The sequence below is a fragment of the Octopus sinensis genome, linkage group LG5, assembly GCF_006345805.1.
Source record: "Octopus sinensis linkage group LG5, ASM634580v1, whole genome shotgun sequence".
Classification (NCBI taxonomy): Eukaryota; Metazoa; Mollusca; class Cephalopoda; order Octopoda; family Octopodidae; genus Octopus; species Octopus sinensis.
In genome coordinates, this window is record NC_043001.1 from 121000195 (window position 1) to 121015934 (window position 15740).

Here is a 15740-nt window from a genome sequence, read left to right on the forward strand (position 1 = left end):
AACAGGTGCTTTGTGTCCCATTCTTGTTTCGTTTTGTGTTTTCTAGCTCAAAAAATCTCTTCAAATCGCTCAGTGATCGTCGTCGTTATTGTTGTTACTGTGGTAGAGCTGTTAGCGCTTCGGTGTGGATGGTCAGTCATATATTCTTTTTAGACCGTTTACAATGTGAGACAGATTGCGTGGACAAACAATGACCACACTAAAATTTGAGTTTACAAATATTTTATTTATCTGCATCGATATGTGTGTGTGTGTGTGTGTGTGTGTGTGTGTGTGTGTGGTGTGTGTGTGTGTGTGCGCGTAATACAATATGTGACAATTATTCGGTTGCCATAATAAAACTCCGAGTTTCAGATGTCGGGGCGGAAAACTGCACCGGCATCTCTTCAGTTATCGAGACAATTAAAATATGCTATGAAAATGACCGTTAAACAAAGGGAAATTACTATGTAATTGACCGTTATTAAGACAAAAGGGCTATTATTAGAAAGACCGTTAAAAAAGGGACGAAAACCGATGGGGAGGAAGTAAAAAGTAAAGGAGTAAAAATACTCATAGCAATCGCGTATGCGCGCATGTACACACATACACATGCTCACTCACATGTACACCCGCGTATATATGCAACCATACACATGTACATGTGTACACACCAGCACACACGTACACACGCGCGTGCGCACATAAAAAAGTTCATATACACGTCTATTTACGCAAATGCACAAGAAAAATGCAGGGTGAAAGGTAAAATACAGAAAAAATATGTAAAAATATACAAAGCAATAAAAATATTTTTAAAATATACTTCTAAAATATTTTTAAAAAATAATAAAAAATATCTCTGAATATGTAAAAAAATATGTGAAAAAATACATTAAAAATATATATAAAGAGAATGGAATGATAAAAAGCTTGTAGGCGGACACAATATAAAAAGCAAGTTCTATCTGTGATCTTGGGGGGACCAAAAACGTAACAAATATTTAGCCACATATGGACATGATCCAAAGAGTTCAGTTCTTGAATTTAGACACGTAGTGGGGTCCAATGAGTAATCTTTCCATATCACAAAGACCGCACTTTCCACTGCCGTTGGTGTAAGGCTTTACACTTGGCTAAGATCTTCCAATGGATGTTGTAACTGACACCTTTATCTTTTAAGGACCATATATGACTGGATAATTTGGTTGTTTTCCTTTTATCCCACTGCCTGAAGCTCAAGGTGTGATTGTTGTACCTGGCCTTGAAATTCCCCTCTGTAAGACCCACATATTTCTTTGTCGAAACTGTGTCCTTGGTGGTTGTAGAGTCTACGGTGGCTTCATAAATGATGGTCTCGGACATGCAACCTCCATTTAGCGGGCACAAATTTTTATCCCTGCATAAACAGCTGGTTTCATTTTATGCCTTTTGTGGGTGTGCATGTGTGTGTTCCACGCAAGTATGAGTGAGCATATAGCATGTGCGTATTTTTAGACGTGTATTTGAATATAACTGTATGCATATGGTCATGTGCATGCGTGTGCGAGTGCGTGTGGACATGTATATGTGGACATGCATGGTTGAATATATATGTGCATCTATTGGCGTATGTGTGGGTGCGCATGTGTGTGTTTCGTGTGAGTGAGAATATGCATATAGGCACATGTACGTGGGTGTGCATGCATGTGTATGTATGTACAAACGCTCATACGCGATTGCTTTGAGCATTTTTACTTCCTCCTCTTCAGTTTTTTCCCTTATTTAACGGTCATTCTAATAATAGTTCTTTTGCTTTAATAACGGTCAATTACACAGTAATTTCCCTTTGTTTAACGGTCATTTTCATAGCATATTTTAATTGCCTCGATAACTGAAGAGATGCCGGAGCAGGTTTCCGCCCCAACATCTGAAACTCAGAGTTTTATTATGGCAACCGAATAATTGTCATATATTATATTACAGATAAATTCCTCTATTTACATAATATCAAGGTCTCTTTCTTTCCATGTTTCCCCGAAAATAAGACCTTGCATGATTTTTTCAGGATGATTTTAACATAAGCCCTTCCCTTAAAATAAGCCCTAGCGGAGAGCGGTAGGCAGACGAAAGCAAGAAGCAGCCTCTTCACATTGATTCAAACCGCTTTGTTGCGCTGTATACACTGTTCAAAATATCTTCACAAAATCTATCCTGGTGTCTCTTTCATAACTCATATATTAACAAGCTATACATCAATCGACAGCCCATGTTTGGAGCTTCCAAATGTGTCATGCAACATTTTCCTGAGTGGTCAGTACTGGTTAGTAGATGCAAAAAACAATAAAGTGCACATTTGCTTTCAGGGCAAAAATCTCCCAGAAAACAACATGATGAAATCATTTGTCAGATCATTTTCACCCCAAGACAAGATGAGTGCAAGAAGAAGGAGTTATTCTATCGAGAATAAAATCAAGAAAGAAATCGTGGAGGAATCAATGGGCAAGAATCTTACTGTTTTCTGCAAAGGAAAGAATTTGGATCTCTGAATGGTTCGAAAATGACGAGTAGACTACAATTAAATTCAGTCAACAAGTGGATGAGGGAAATGCAAAGAAGCCCAAGTGTGGATCAAGTCGGTGACCAGTATTTTCTGAGCTGGAAGACGTCATCTGTGAATGGGTTGCTGACAGGAGAGCAAAGGCTTAGGTTGTTCGCAGGACCGATATTCAAGCATTTGCCCTTGTAAATGCACCACTGTTTGGTGCATTTCCAGAAGAATTCAAAGCATCGCAACATTGGCTGGATGGTCTCCTTCAGAGACATGAACTTTCTCTGAGAAGGCTGCCAACACTTCAAACTGGAAGATACCGAGATTATTAAACGTGCACTTGCATTTAAGTCGTTTGTTGATGGGATACACTTTTCTAAATACCGCCTTTCCAACATGATTACTATGGATGAAACTGCAGTGTTCATGGGCCAAGGATCATAATGGACAATTGATCAAAGAGGTGCGTCGTCAATCTACATTCCCTTCACTGCTTACGAGTTACGTGTATCTTGGCAATTCGTCTCGATGGAAGTAAAGTCCTTCTGCTAATCATCACTAAGGGTAGGAAGGATAAAATTGAACGCTTTTCTGGTATCTGTGTTCTGGAAACTGAAAAGGCGTAGAGCACACAGACAGTTTTAAGAAAGTGGATCAATTTCATGCTGCCACTTATTTTGCGAGGAGGCCAAAGATAGTCTGGGATTCAGCCAACACGCACTGTGCAAAAGATATGAAGAACTTCCTTGCAGAAAGAAGAATAGATCAAATCATGATACCAACAGGAATGACAGCTTATTTCCAGACTCTTGACATTGCAATAAATAAATCATTCAAGGACCATTTATGCATGGATATTAATGACTGCACTGAAATCAGAATGGAGAGAAATCAGAGTGGAAATTTTGTGAAAGCCAGCCTGCAAGAGATCGTGACTTGGATGACAAATTCATGAAACAAAATCACAGACAGCTGTGTTGCCAATGCACTACGAGCAGGCTACCTGGACAAGAACTTCTCATTCAATGAGAACTTTATTGCTCGACATGAGAGATTGGAAACGAAAGTTCTGCAGGAAATGGAGTCACACAAAACTCAGCAGGAATTTTGGAATCCGGTGATTTGCAGAACAATGACATTCCAGAGGACGATGACATGACTGTTTTTCAATAAATTGTTGTTAATGAGTTTCTGAGTAAAAGAACATGTAAATCGTTAAGTAAATGTAGATCGCTTTTCATAATTTCTGTTTATTTAGTAATTTCGTAATTTTCTCTTTCATAATGTCGTTTTTCGGTACATGAAAAAAATATGAACTCCCCTGAAAACAAGCCCTAGTGCGTCATTTCGGAGTGAAAATTAACATAATCCCTGTCTTATTTTCGGAGAAATACAGTATATATACAAATGTGCATCCAATAAATTGATGAAACAACGTTCAATGAATGTAGCAGTTAGGAATCTTTTATAAGTAACTTGCTTACTATGAAAATAGTTCAAGAAATTTAAATCACTACATATGATTAATGTGTATTTACGTCCTCGTAACATAGCCATTCGACAAGAGAAATTGATAAAATAAGTATCTATCTGTGTGTATACAAAAGAGACCGGTAAAATAAGTATCAGTATTTGTGTGTATACGGAAAGAGGAGTGAGAGAGAGGGGAAGGGGATGGGATGTAGTGATGCTGATTATATCAATAATGTAGGTAAAGGGGGGGGGGGAAACACAGGGAAATATTTTGCAAGTGAAATCCAAAATACTTCAAGACAGTATTCCAACATAACCGCAGACCAATGACTGAAGCAAATAGAAGATAAAAGAAGATACGGTATAATATTACCTGTAATCAGTGGCAGGCAGGGCACTTGCCATGAGCCCAGTCCTGAGGGGGGGGGGGGCTATTTTGAGTCATGAATCAGTGAAGTAACTTAATTTTGGAAAACTTTTCAGTCCATTCATGCAAATACATTTACGCTGAGGCAAATTCTGTTGATGTGTGGGTGGTCTCAAGAATGTGGGCCAATGCATTGTTAGTCGCATTTTGCAACACCCTCTCCAGAAAACCACCCCACCACGATATTTGTTGTTTTGAAACAAGAACTATGCGGTAAACCAAAGTGCCCCACCCCTGCAAGTTAATATCCTTCTGCCTTCAGACCATCATCGGTGCACTTCTCCCTCTACACTCGCTTGTCAAAGTATCCATTCGCAAGATTTTTAATTGGTTACCAGCCAAGTAAGCCATTTGAGCTGTACACCTCCTTGCAAATTAGCCCGCAGCTTAGTCAGAAGTAGCTACTTCCCCTTAACGTTTAAAGGTCCATATGTATAGCTATTTGGCTGACAGTTGTCAACGTTCTCAGCAAACAATTAGTTGTTCCGGCAACTTCAGACCGTTAATCTTTACTCTGACGATCTTCTTGGCGCTTTTATCTTCTTGGGAATTAATCGTTACGTTTCTTGCTTGCTCAAAGTTGATCATACTTGCGTAAGTAAATGTTGCCGATATTCTTATGCCTATGCACAGTGGTAGATTTAGTTTCAAAAAGGGTCTGAAAGATTGTTTCTGAAATGATTTTTTTCAAGCAGAGTAATTTTTCCATGTTAAAACGCAAACATGAGCCAAATTTATTTACACGTTTTCTAACAGACACACTCAAAACCAGCCAATTAAAAATCTTTAATTTTGATGCATTATTATTTTTCCAACACTGCAATGGCTCGAAATAATCGGCTTTTTACTGAAAATATTGTGAAACTGTCAAAATTGTATCGCATACAGAAAAAATTGTCAACAGTATATTCAATATTGTAAAACTCAATATTTATTCCCCGGGATGAATTGAGATTGTTATTTTGCCACAGTGGTATGCAGTGTTACTTGCTCTATCTGATGTAAAAGAATTAAAGCGCGTAGATCTACGTAGAGCGAAGTTATCCGGGATAATATTCTTTAATCTTCATAGCTATACTGACTTTGACGAAGATCGTTCATACATTATGCTCACCCAGTTGCTGTAATAAGTAAGAATAGTGCCTTTAAATTTTTCGCAGTCATTTTAGCATATTACCTCAATAATAGATAATTTCTCAAGAATGAGTTTGTTTTCACATCATTTAATGATATTTTATAGAGAAGTAAGTAGTATATTCCATGAAATAAAAGTCGATATTATTTTCCCGCAGTGACTTGGGATGTTTATTTTTCCACCGTTGTGTGCAGCGTTACTTAATCTATCTAATACAAAAAGATTGAAGTGGGCAGATCTGCAGAGAGAAAAGTTATTGTACATAGCATGCTTTAATACAGCTATATTGCTTGCAATGAATGATGCTTATATGCTCACCTAGAACATATTTGAAATAAAAATGGTCTATGCAAAGATGTTTTCATAGTTACTTAGTCATTTTTCATAAGTACGACATTAAAAAATAGAAAAGATCTTAGGAATGTGCATTCAATCGAATGTATGCGATTATTGGCTCGGTCATATAACTGGCTTTTGTGCTGTAACGCATTGAGCCAATGCGTTAGAAGCTTCATATAACGCCGTCTGTGAGTCATACCCTGTTGTACATCGATCATTATAATCATTGACATACGTTGCTCCAATATCCACCAAAAAATTCAAAACTTTTTAAAAAATTAACTCGATAAATAGTTTTGACGTGTTTAACGGGCAAATCTACCACTGTACTACTTTTGGATTTTTTCATGATTTTTTCAATCAATTGTTTCTTGCTTTTAGAAAATCGTTATAAAAACATGAAAAGACCATTAGCTAAAAAAGAAAGTCGAGCAGAAGGGCGAAAAAGACGCAAGTTGGAGGCAGAAGAATCTAAGAAGTTGGGTAAAGTCTTCATGTCCCTCTTTGTAAAACATGCCAATAGTTCTTCAACCTACCAAGAGGTCGCCTAGAGTTCAACCGCGCATTTTATTGTCTAATACTGCTTCTTGCAACAGTCCACCTCAAACCGACACAGAAGACAATTGTCTTAAGTCTGGCAACGGTGAAAACAAACCTGAAATCAAGACGGTCGGAAATACTAACACTGCACTTGAAGAAGTGATCGAACAGCATGACATTGGGCTCCTTAATTTTGACACGAATACCGGGAAGGCGACAGTTCCTGAATATTGGAGGATAGAAATAGTTAAACTAAGCTGGAAATATTTTCAGAACTGTGAAGGACCTTTCTTGCCAACAAATAACCGCTCAATAAATAAAAACTGGTTCAAAAGGAAATTGGGAAAAGGTCGAGGTGAGGAGAGTGTTCGCTCATGGCTACTCTATTCTCCTCATAAGAAGTCTGCATTCTATTTGTGTTGTCTACTTTTTTCCCGGTCAGATTATCAATCGTCATTAGAACAGGAAAGCGCCTGAGTGAATGTTGGTTCATGAAAACGCTAAGAATCATCGAGATAGTTTCACACAGTGGAAAGAAATCTAACCGATAACAAGTGTTTCATAGACGCTGCTCTCAAGTCACAAATCGACCATGAAAAGCAAAGATGGAGTGATGTTTTGAGAATTCTGCATTGCATTAAATTTCTTGCAACTCAGAATTTGGTTTCTGCGAGGTCATAGAGTCACTTCAGTTGACTGAAGACCCAAACATCGGTAATTTCCTTGGTTTGCTCAAGCTTTTGGCCACCTTTGATCCCGTCATGAAAGAACACCTTTGCTATGTAGAGAGTTACCCTGGATCGACATTTTACCTTTCACCCGATGTTCAGAATAAATTTATTTACCTCATAGCAACAGCCGTTCATCAGAATCTGCTAAAGGGCATTTGCAGGCCCGTATATTATGGTCTCATGTTCGACACAACGCCTGATAGAGCACATCGTGAGCAGATTTCGCAGGTAGTAAGGTATGTTGAAGTTGACCTCGAAAGAAAAGGATGCAGAAAAAGATGCAAAATATTTAATTTTGAAGCAGTTGGCTGATGACAAAATGGCATTGGAAGATTGTAGGTCCCAGTGCTATGATAATGCAGCTGTGATGGCTGGGAACAGAAGCAAGGTCCAGCAGAGAATCAACGAAAAGAACAAATTGGCCCTATTCGTAAATTGTGACACCCATTCGTTAAACTTAGTCGGCCTACACGCAGCTAAACACGAGTTGCTGACATCTGCATTTTTTGGCGCAATCCAAACACTACGTATTCTTTTCTCGTTCAACACACCGCCGGGAAAAACTGAAGGCCATAATGCCTGTGGTTCTTAAGTCGCAATCTGAAACGAGATGGAGTGCTCGGATGGATGCAGTTTTGCGGATCTCCGAACACGTTGCAATACCTTTGGAAATGTCTACAGCAACGATATCGATGCAACCGAACTTTTCAAAGAAATCCTCGATTGCAAAATGCTACTTGCAAGTCGCGAACACCTCCAAATATCAAATCCTGAGGAGCTTCTCCAATTTATCGTTCAGTATGGAGGTGAATGTGTTCCCTAACTTTCGCGTCACGATACAGATTCTGCTGACAGTAGCTGTTTCCATTACTGGTTGCGAGAGATCCTTCAGCAAGCTGAACCTAATCATGTCCTTCCTGTGAGCTTCTATGACACAAAGAAAACTCCGTGACATTGCGTTGCTGAGCAGCGATCGAGAAGTGGAGAACACCAATTTCGACTGTATCATTGACAACTTCGCGTCGAAGAAAGCTAGAAGGGCTCTCCTTTAAAATAGTCAATGTCTACTTTCTGAATAAATAAATTTTATGAATATTTTCTGACTAAATAACTGTTTCTTTTCTCTTAAAAATGGGTCGGATGGGTTAGAGGTTTGGAAATTGGGTGAGGGGGGGAGTCGCAAATTTTGGCTTAGCCCTGGGCGCCATTTACCCTAGCTACGCCACTGCATGTAATATATGGAGTTGAGAAACTTTGGATAAATGAACTTATCCATTATTTTTTATTTTTTTACTTATTTCAGTCATGCTTCAAATAATCCATGTAGACAATAGACAAAAACTCCTAAGTTTGTTTTAAATTTAAAAGCAACAAGCAAGGAAGGTAATTCCAATAACATTAGTCCTTGTAATTTTTGGTAACATTAGTGAATGTAAAAGGGTGTTCTTTTACTTTGCTTTGTTTCTTTATTTTGTTGGAATTGCAATTATTTAGGAGGAAAATGAGCGCAAGAGAAACAAATGTAAGGGAAATAACTCAAAGGTTTTTCTAACAGGCACACAGTGAAATAGTATTTGACTGGGAGTTTATGTTATCGACCTCGTAAAAGATAAAATACAAAGTCGATTTTAACAGGATTTTAAATACAGAAAATAATAAATAAATAAAATTAAATATTTAAATAAACATGTCAAATGTGACTGAAAGTTGAAAAATTAAAATTTGGACCAACAACAATGGGGAATGGAAATAATTCTATCTTGAGCTTCTTGAACTTCCGAAACGAATGAGTCGATGTTTCGCTATAGGAAAATCGTGCAAGGCGGCGACTGGCAGAAACGTTAGGCAAAATGCTTGGCGGCATTTTGTCAGTCTTTACCTTCTGGGCTCAAAGTCCGCCGAGGTCGACTTTGCCTTCCATCCTTTCGGGGTCGATAAAATAAATACCACAATAAATAGCACTAGGGTCAATGTGATAGACTTCCTCCCACCCAACGAACGTGCTGACTTTGGGTCAAAATTTGAAACCAATATTAAGAGAAGTTGAAAGTCTTACTTCTTTATTCTCAAAGTAAACTCAAATGTGTGAGAAGTCGGTGGCATCAGAAGAATCTGGTTTGATGACATATGAAGAAATCACAGAACAAAGCATATTACTTTTTCATCAATTAGTATGTGCTGCAGATAAATTTAGTAGTTAATTCCAATTTGCACATTTCAGGTTACATCTTCTATTAGTAGTTAATTCCAATTTGCACATTTCAGGTTACATCTTCTAGACTTTTGAATGTCTTTATTAAATATAAATATCTGAAAAACATTAAATTAGTGATTCTTACAATGAAAGTAATTGCAAAACAACTGACATTTAACTAGGAGGGAAGACAACATAACGAACGAATCTTTATGATGAAATCACTTAGGATTTACATCTGATGGTTTGGAATTCCTAATGGTGCAATGTATTCACATAAGAAAGACATTTTCTATCAGCAAAGGTAGAATTATAACTAAATTAGAAATATTAAACTTAATGGTAGTTCATGATACAGTATATTTCTCATATCTACAGATTCTGCTAGCCAATCGTTTCTCACCCACCGTGCAGGAAAACAGACTAAATGATTTTGATGATCAACAGAAGAGCTACTGTTTATCAGCAGACAGTATGCGATCTCTGTAGAAAATATTTCTGAAGACTGGTGCATGTTCAAAACCATAGAAGATGGACTTAATAATTCGAAATATTTGTAATTAAATGTTATAACTATCCTGACATATTCGTTGGCATGAGTTGTAAGAGTATTCTTGTTTAAGAACTCTGTCAGAACAAGCATCATTAATTCTGTAAAAGAGAAATTATTTGTAAAGCGATTTACTTGGAACCCGGAGAAGAATTAATCAAGGACTTGGAAAAAGATTCTTCTTCAAAATAAAAAAAGGAACAAATGAAAGCTAAAATAACAAATAGTTTACTCTTTCAATAAAGATTAAAGGTGAAGGAATAACCTTCATCTAAACGTAAACTACAAAAATAATTCTATTTAAATTTTACATTAATGTATTTTGGAGCGCGTGTGAGTTTGGCCGAATTGTTATTTAGTTATACGAAATATCCAACTGGAAGTTGTTTCAACCTATGTAACCGCTTCGCTGCCTTTTGCGTATAAATTCTAAGGCGGCGAGCTGGCAGAATCGTTAACACGCCGGACATAATGCTTAGCAGCATTTCGTCCGTCTTTAACGTTCAGAGTTCGCCTTTGCCTTTCATTCTTTCGAGGTCGATAAAATAAGTACCAGTTATGCACTGGAGTCGATGTAATCAGCTTGCCCTCTCTTCTAAACTTGCTGGCCTTGTGCCAAAGTTTGAAACCAATATTTAAGCATGTTTGGGTTTTCTTGTTTTGATTCTGGGTTTGTTTTGTTGGGCGAGGTTAATTGGGAGGGGCCATAAAATCTCATTGACAAGCCCTTGAGGTTGAAGGCGCTTTACTAATACGGAATGTTGCAATTGCTGTAAGGGCCATAAAACATGTGCCACATTCAAACCACTATTTCAGCACCGATGTCACCACATTAATCTTGTGTGAACACACGTCGAGTAAAAGAAAATCAATGAATGATAATTTAAACAGAAAACATTGATCAGGGGAGGCTACTCATATTTTTTTTCCTACCTTGAACCAAGAAATTAATATCTTCACACCACTCGCACTGGAACTTAGTAAAGCTCTAAGCTAGAAAATCTGTGCTCTTTTGAATAGGACGCGTAATGTCATATCTATATAAACATAGAAATTTTTTGACAAAATTGTAAACTCAACAATTGTTTTTATATCTCGATCAGAAAGTTGTCCATAGCTGCTCTAACCACAACCACATTGAACATACCAAAAGGACCTCGTATACCGTAAATCCTCGAGTGTAATCCACCCTTGAGTATAATACGCAGGAAATTGGGGGGAGGGGCAGCACCTCTGTAAAACCTAAACTTTGTGTATAATACGCACCCCTTCTGTAACTTGAGTTAAGGTCTATATAACGTCCTTGGTTTGTAAAAATGTATACGGTAACCTCCTTTATTATTATTGTATACATAACATAATGCAAAGGTGTAGCTTTTTTGTGCATTTTGTTTGTAGAAAATAAAGAAATAACAGTAATAATGTCAGTGAAAAATAAATATTAAGTAAATTGCCTTTACATATCAGTTGCAAAAGCAAAAACATTTATTCAAATCCTTCAAATTCAACGTCACTTTCAGCATCAAATAACTGTTCCATTTGTTCCTTCGTAAACATGTCAGCATCCTTGTAGTGTAAATCTCCGTCATCGTCAGATTCATAGTCAACATCAGAAGATTCACTTTCATTTATTTCATCTTTGCATACAACGTCACCCTGAGTACCATCCAGTGCAGACGATATACAACATTTGATGAAACTTTTTATAATAATCTGGGGATCAAGTTCATTCCATGCATACACGATCCATTTGCATATTAAAGTCAGGTCGGGAGCGCAAACCTTTCCACCTTTAGTGAACGACTTTTCTCCAGTCGACATCCATTCAGTCCATAAATCACTTTTGTGACTTCATTGCTTTCAGGCTTAGTTTAAGGTATTTTCGCGTCCGACATCACAAAATGCGTCTGAATAAACATTGCCGGACAGTAAATAGAGATTCGACATTGCTTAGAAAATATTTTTCATTTTAAAAATCGTATATAGTACGCACTAGGGATTATGACCTTTAAATTTGGAGGGAAAAAGCGCGGGTTATACTTGAGGATTTACGGTAATAAAACTGAGCACGCAAGTAACAACTATCTATCGAAAGAGTTTACTTCCAGTCATTATAGTGTAAGAAATATTAACGCACGTGGTCGCATTGTGTATGGAATACGATCGCACGTGGTCATATTCTTAACGAATTATTACAAGCCATAAATACAATGTAGTACCAAAAGAACATAGGTGAATTGACGACAAAGCCGTTCCACTGTTTGAGAGAAGATAAGATTTTATTCACAATTGGTATTAATGTTAGAAGGTTGTGAGTGCTAGCAAGTGCGTGTGTGCATGCAACACGTGTTTGTGTCTGTGTGTGACAGATACAATAAGGGTGAAAGCGTGTAACATAGTAGGTACAGAGCATAGAGTTAATGATGGAAATTGATTTACTGTTCATGAGGTACACGAAGTGTAAGAGTTCAATATCAAGATGTTGTGTCTCGGAGCTGAGATTAGTTGAATCACTTGTGCTTATTTTTCTCTTGATATAGATATTCTTTCAGATATATATACTGCAACTGTAGTAGCTCTGTGGTCAGAGGTTTAGTCCTCATAAGGACTAGAAACCAAAGATGCAAGTATACTGAAAACACTCCCTTATATACAAGTAAGGTGGCTCAACAGAGCCTAGGAAATGGGACCTTAACCAAAGGCCGTGATTGGTTGGCTTTGGCCAGTGGCGCGAAATAAGTAGAGAGACAGACCGCGCTTAGATGTCAACCAATCAAGTTAGTGGTTACAACAACGTTAAACTAGCCAAAGATGTTTGTAATCTCAAACGAGATAATTCTTAATATTTCTCTCAAACGGTGAAGATAGCAACGAAGAAAACAATATTGCTACAATAGTTAAGTCGGGGCTTGTATACTTGTAGCGCCCTTCAGTCAAAGTATCTCACGATTGTAGAGGGTTCTAACTAATGCAATGATTCTTAAACTGACAAATACCAAACTTCCTTAAAAGTATTAGTGCGATTTTTAACCCTCCATCCCCCCTTTATTAATGAGAAGACATAATAGTTTGCATCCATATAATTCTTGGTTTTTTCTTTGTAATTCTTGTTTCTTGGGGGTGCTGCTTTTTTGTTTTTTGTTGCTTGGTGGGGGGGGGGGGCGTCTTAATACAAATTATTAAAAGTTGCAGGCATTTAAAGTTATGCAATTTTAGCCAACTGAACACTTCCATTACCCACATAACGGAAGCTGCAACTATTTGTTGTTGTGGTCACTCCCGTTTATGGTTGTGTCCGTGAGAAAAGGCACATCGCTGGACGGGAGTACTCTTTCTCTTAGCAGTTTGATTTTGCTTTTACATTACTGGGTGAAAAAGCTGACTACTGCTAGGTTTTGTATGGTGGAATTAGGTATTAGTGGACCTACAGCTGTTGATTATAAAAATTGTGATCTATTTGAAAAAAAACTGTTGGCATGTATAAAATAATCTCGTTAGTGTTGGAAAAATTAAATTTGAAATACTTTTAAGTGGTTGGAAGAAAATTTAGATCCCGTACTAGTAGTTATTGCCAAGTCACAAAAATTCTGATTAAAATAGATGTTCTAACTTTGACCATTCCCGTCTTTTTCCGAATCTAGAACATTGTCCTAACTGTCCTTTCTGTTTTAAGAGGGTAGGGTACAGTTGAGGAGATTTGACTGCTATTTCTAGCAGATTGAGGGCGAGTAGAGGCTCCCTTTGGTTCGATAAAATTCGAGTAAAGAAGTGAAAGCAATTGAGTCAGCTATACTTGCACGCCACACCACCTAGCAAATTAGGGGTGTTTATATTTCTGTTATGTTTTCAATGACGGGGTCAATCAAAGAAATTATAACAAACCCTCTCGATTTAACGGTGAACAGCGACTTGTCACTAAACTCCGCCCACTTTCCAAACGTGTGTGTAAGTATGCGCGTGTGCGTAAGTTTATAACATTTTGCTGTCGACAGACACATCACTACAATTTTCGGCACCTTTATTTGATCCAGTGTAGCTATAATTTCGACACGGCCAAGCGGTCCTTAGATCTTTGAAATAATAGCTACACTGTAACGAACAAACCAGCACATATATACACATCAACTTACTAACATTCATACCCATAAATCGGCTACTCAGACCTAGGCTTCTTCACGCAATTTGTGCGTGGGGTGTGTGTGTGTTTTGAAATTTTCATACATAATTGAAAACAAAAATATTCTCTCTCTCTTTCTCTCACGCTCTCTCTAATAAACAAAGAAAAATTATTAGAAATATTTAATATCCTATATACAATTAAATAGTTTGAGTGAATTAAATGAGAAAGTTTATTTAAAATAGATTTGTGAGGTTAGTCCAAAGATCTTTGGTGTGTTCAGTATTAATAAACACAACACTGATGGGAGTTTGGGTTTATGTGAATGACGAATAGAGAATTTATTATATATAGGAGGGTGCGTTAGTGGATAGATTTGACTTGGCTATTTCATACATGTAACAACGACATTTATGCCTAATGAAAAACTGAGAAAGTTATCTCAAACTCTGATCCAAATGATTCTAACAGAGTGGATTCTGTTAATGTCACGCTAAAACTGAGTTCGTGTTAAATCAAAACTGCAGTTTAAGTTTAGTATCCAAGTACTGGAACACCAAGACGGGCTTTCAAAGGTTTTCGTTTACACAATTTCATTGACAAGAATTAGGTTCGCTCGTGACTCTAGTAGAAAACAATTATCTAAAGTGCCGCGCTGTAGGATCAAACCTAAATCAATCGCGAAGCTAACTTCTTAACCACACAGCCATCTGTTGAATTTGAACTTGAAATCTTGCTAATATTTAGAACGTATATAAATAAGCGACATGACTAAAATAAAATCAATTCTGAAATTGCGTTGCAGTATTTAGCTGGCCAGAAATTCATCGAATCTTCCTTCCACAGAAGTTTTTTTCTTTTTTCCACAACTTAGAAATAAACAATGAATTGTTAATAGATTGTTTTAAAAAGCTTCTCGCGATTAGTCCCATTCATAGGACTCAGAAGACATGACAAATCTAGAATCATGTTATGTCATGTTTTAATGGGTCGTGTTGAGTGATGATAATAGCAATCTGGCAACCCAGGCTTATGTCACAGCTATATCGTTGAGGTACACGTTTATTTCCAGGTTGGTTGGGATATGATATTTTATAAAGATGCTCTAATATCTATCGTCTAAGTATCTTTTATATTTCTAGAAGCAGGAACCGTCTTGGTTGGAACAGGTAAAGTCCTATAAAAGACCGTATTTTTTTTTTTTTTTTTTTGATGACACTATGAGTCTCATCATTTATTTTACTTCATTTATTATTGAATATTTTTGCTAAAGAATAATTGGAACTTTCCCGGTCCTTTAGTTATTAATTATTAATAATTAGTGTTAAAGCTAAATTTTAAAAAATAATGCTAAGGAGATAATGCAAAGGAGATTAGAAAATTGGATGTCAGTGTTGGATGCATCACCGTTTTTACGTCCGCTTTTACCATGCTTGTATGGGTTGGATGAGACCTTATTGAGACAGTAATCTATCGCTAACCCTGACCATATTTTACCTATTTTGGTAAGACTTCCGCCTGTCACCCCCACCACCCCACCAAAAAAAAACACCCTTTTTTAAAATTAATTTTTTTTTTCACCCCCCCCCCCTTTTCGGCTACGGGCAATACAAATCTGCAAAAAAAATTGGCAAAAATCTGCATTTTTAAACTACCACCTCCACCCCTATTTCCTTCATTTTTTTCACTTTTTTCAGAATTAAAAAAAAAAATATGCGGAAAAAT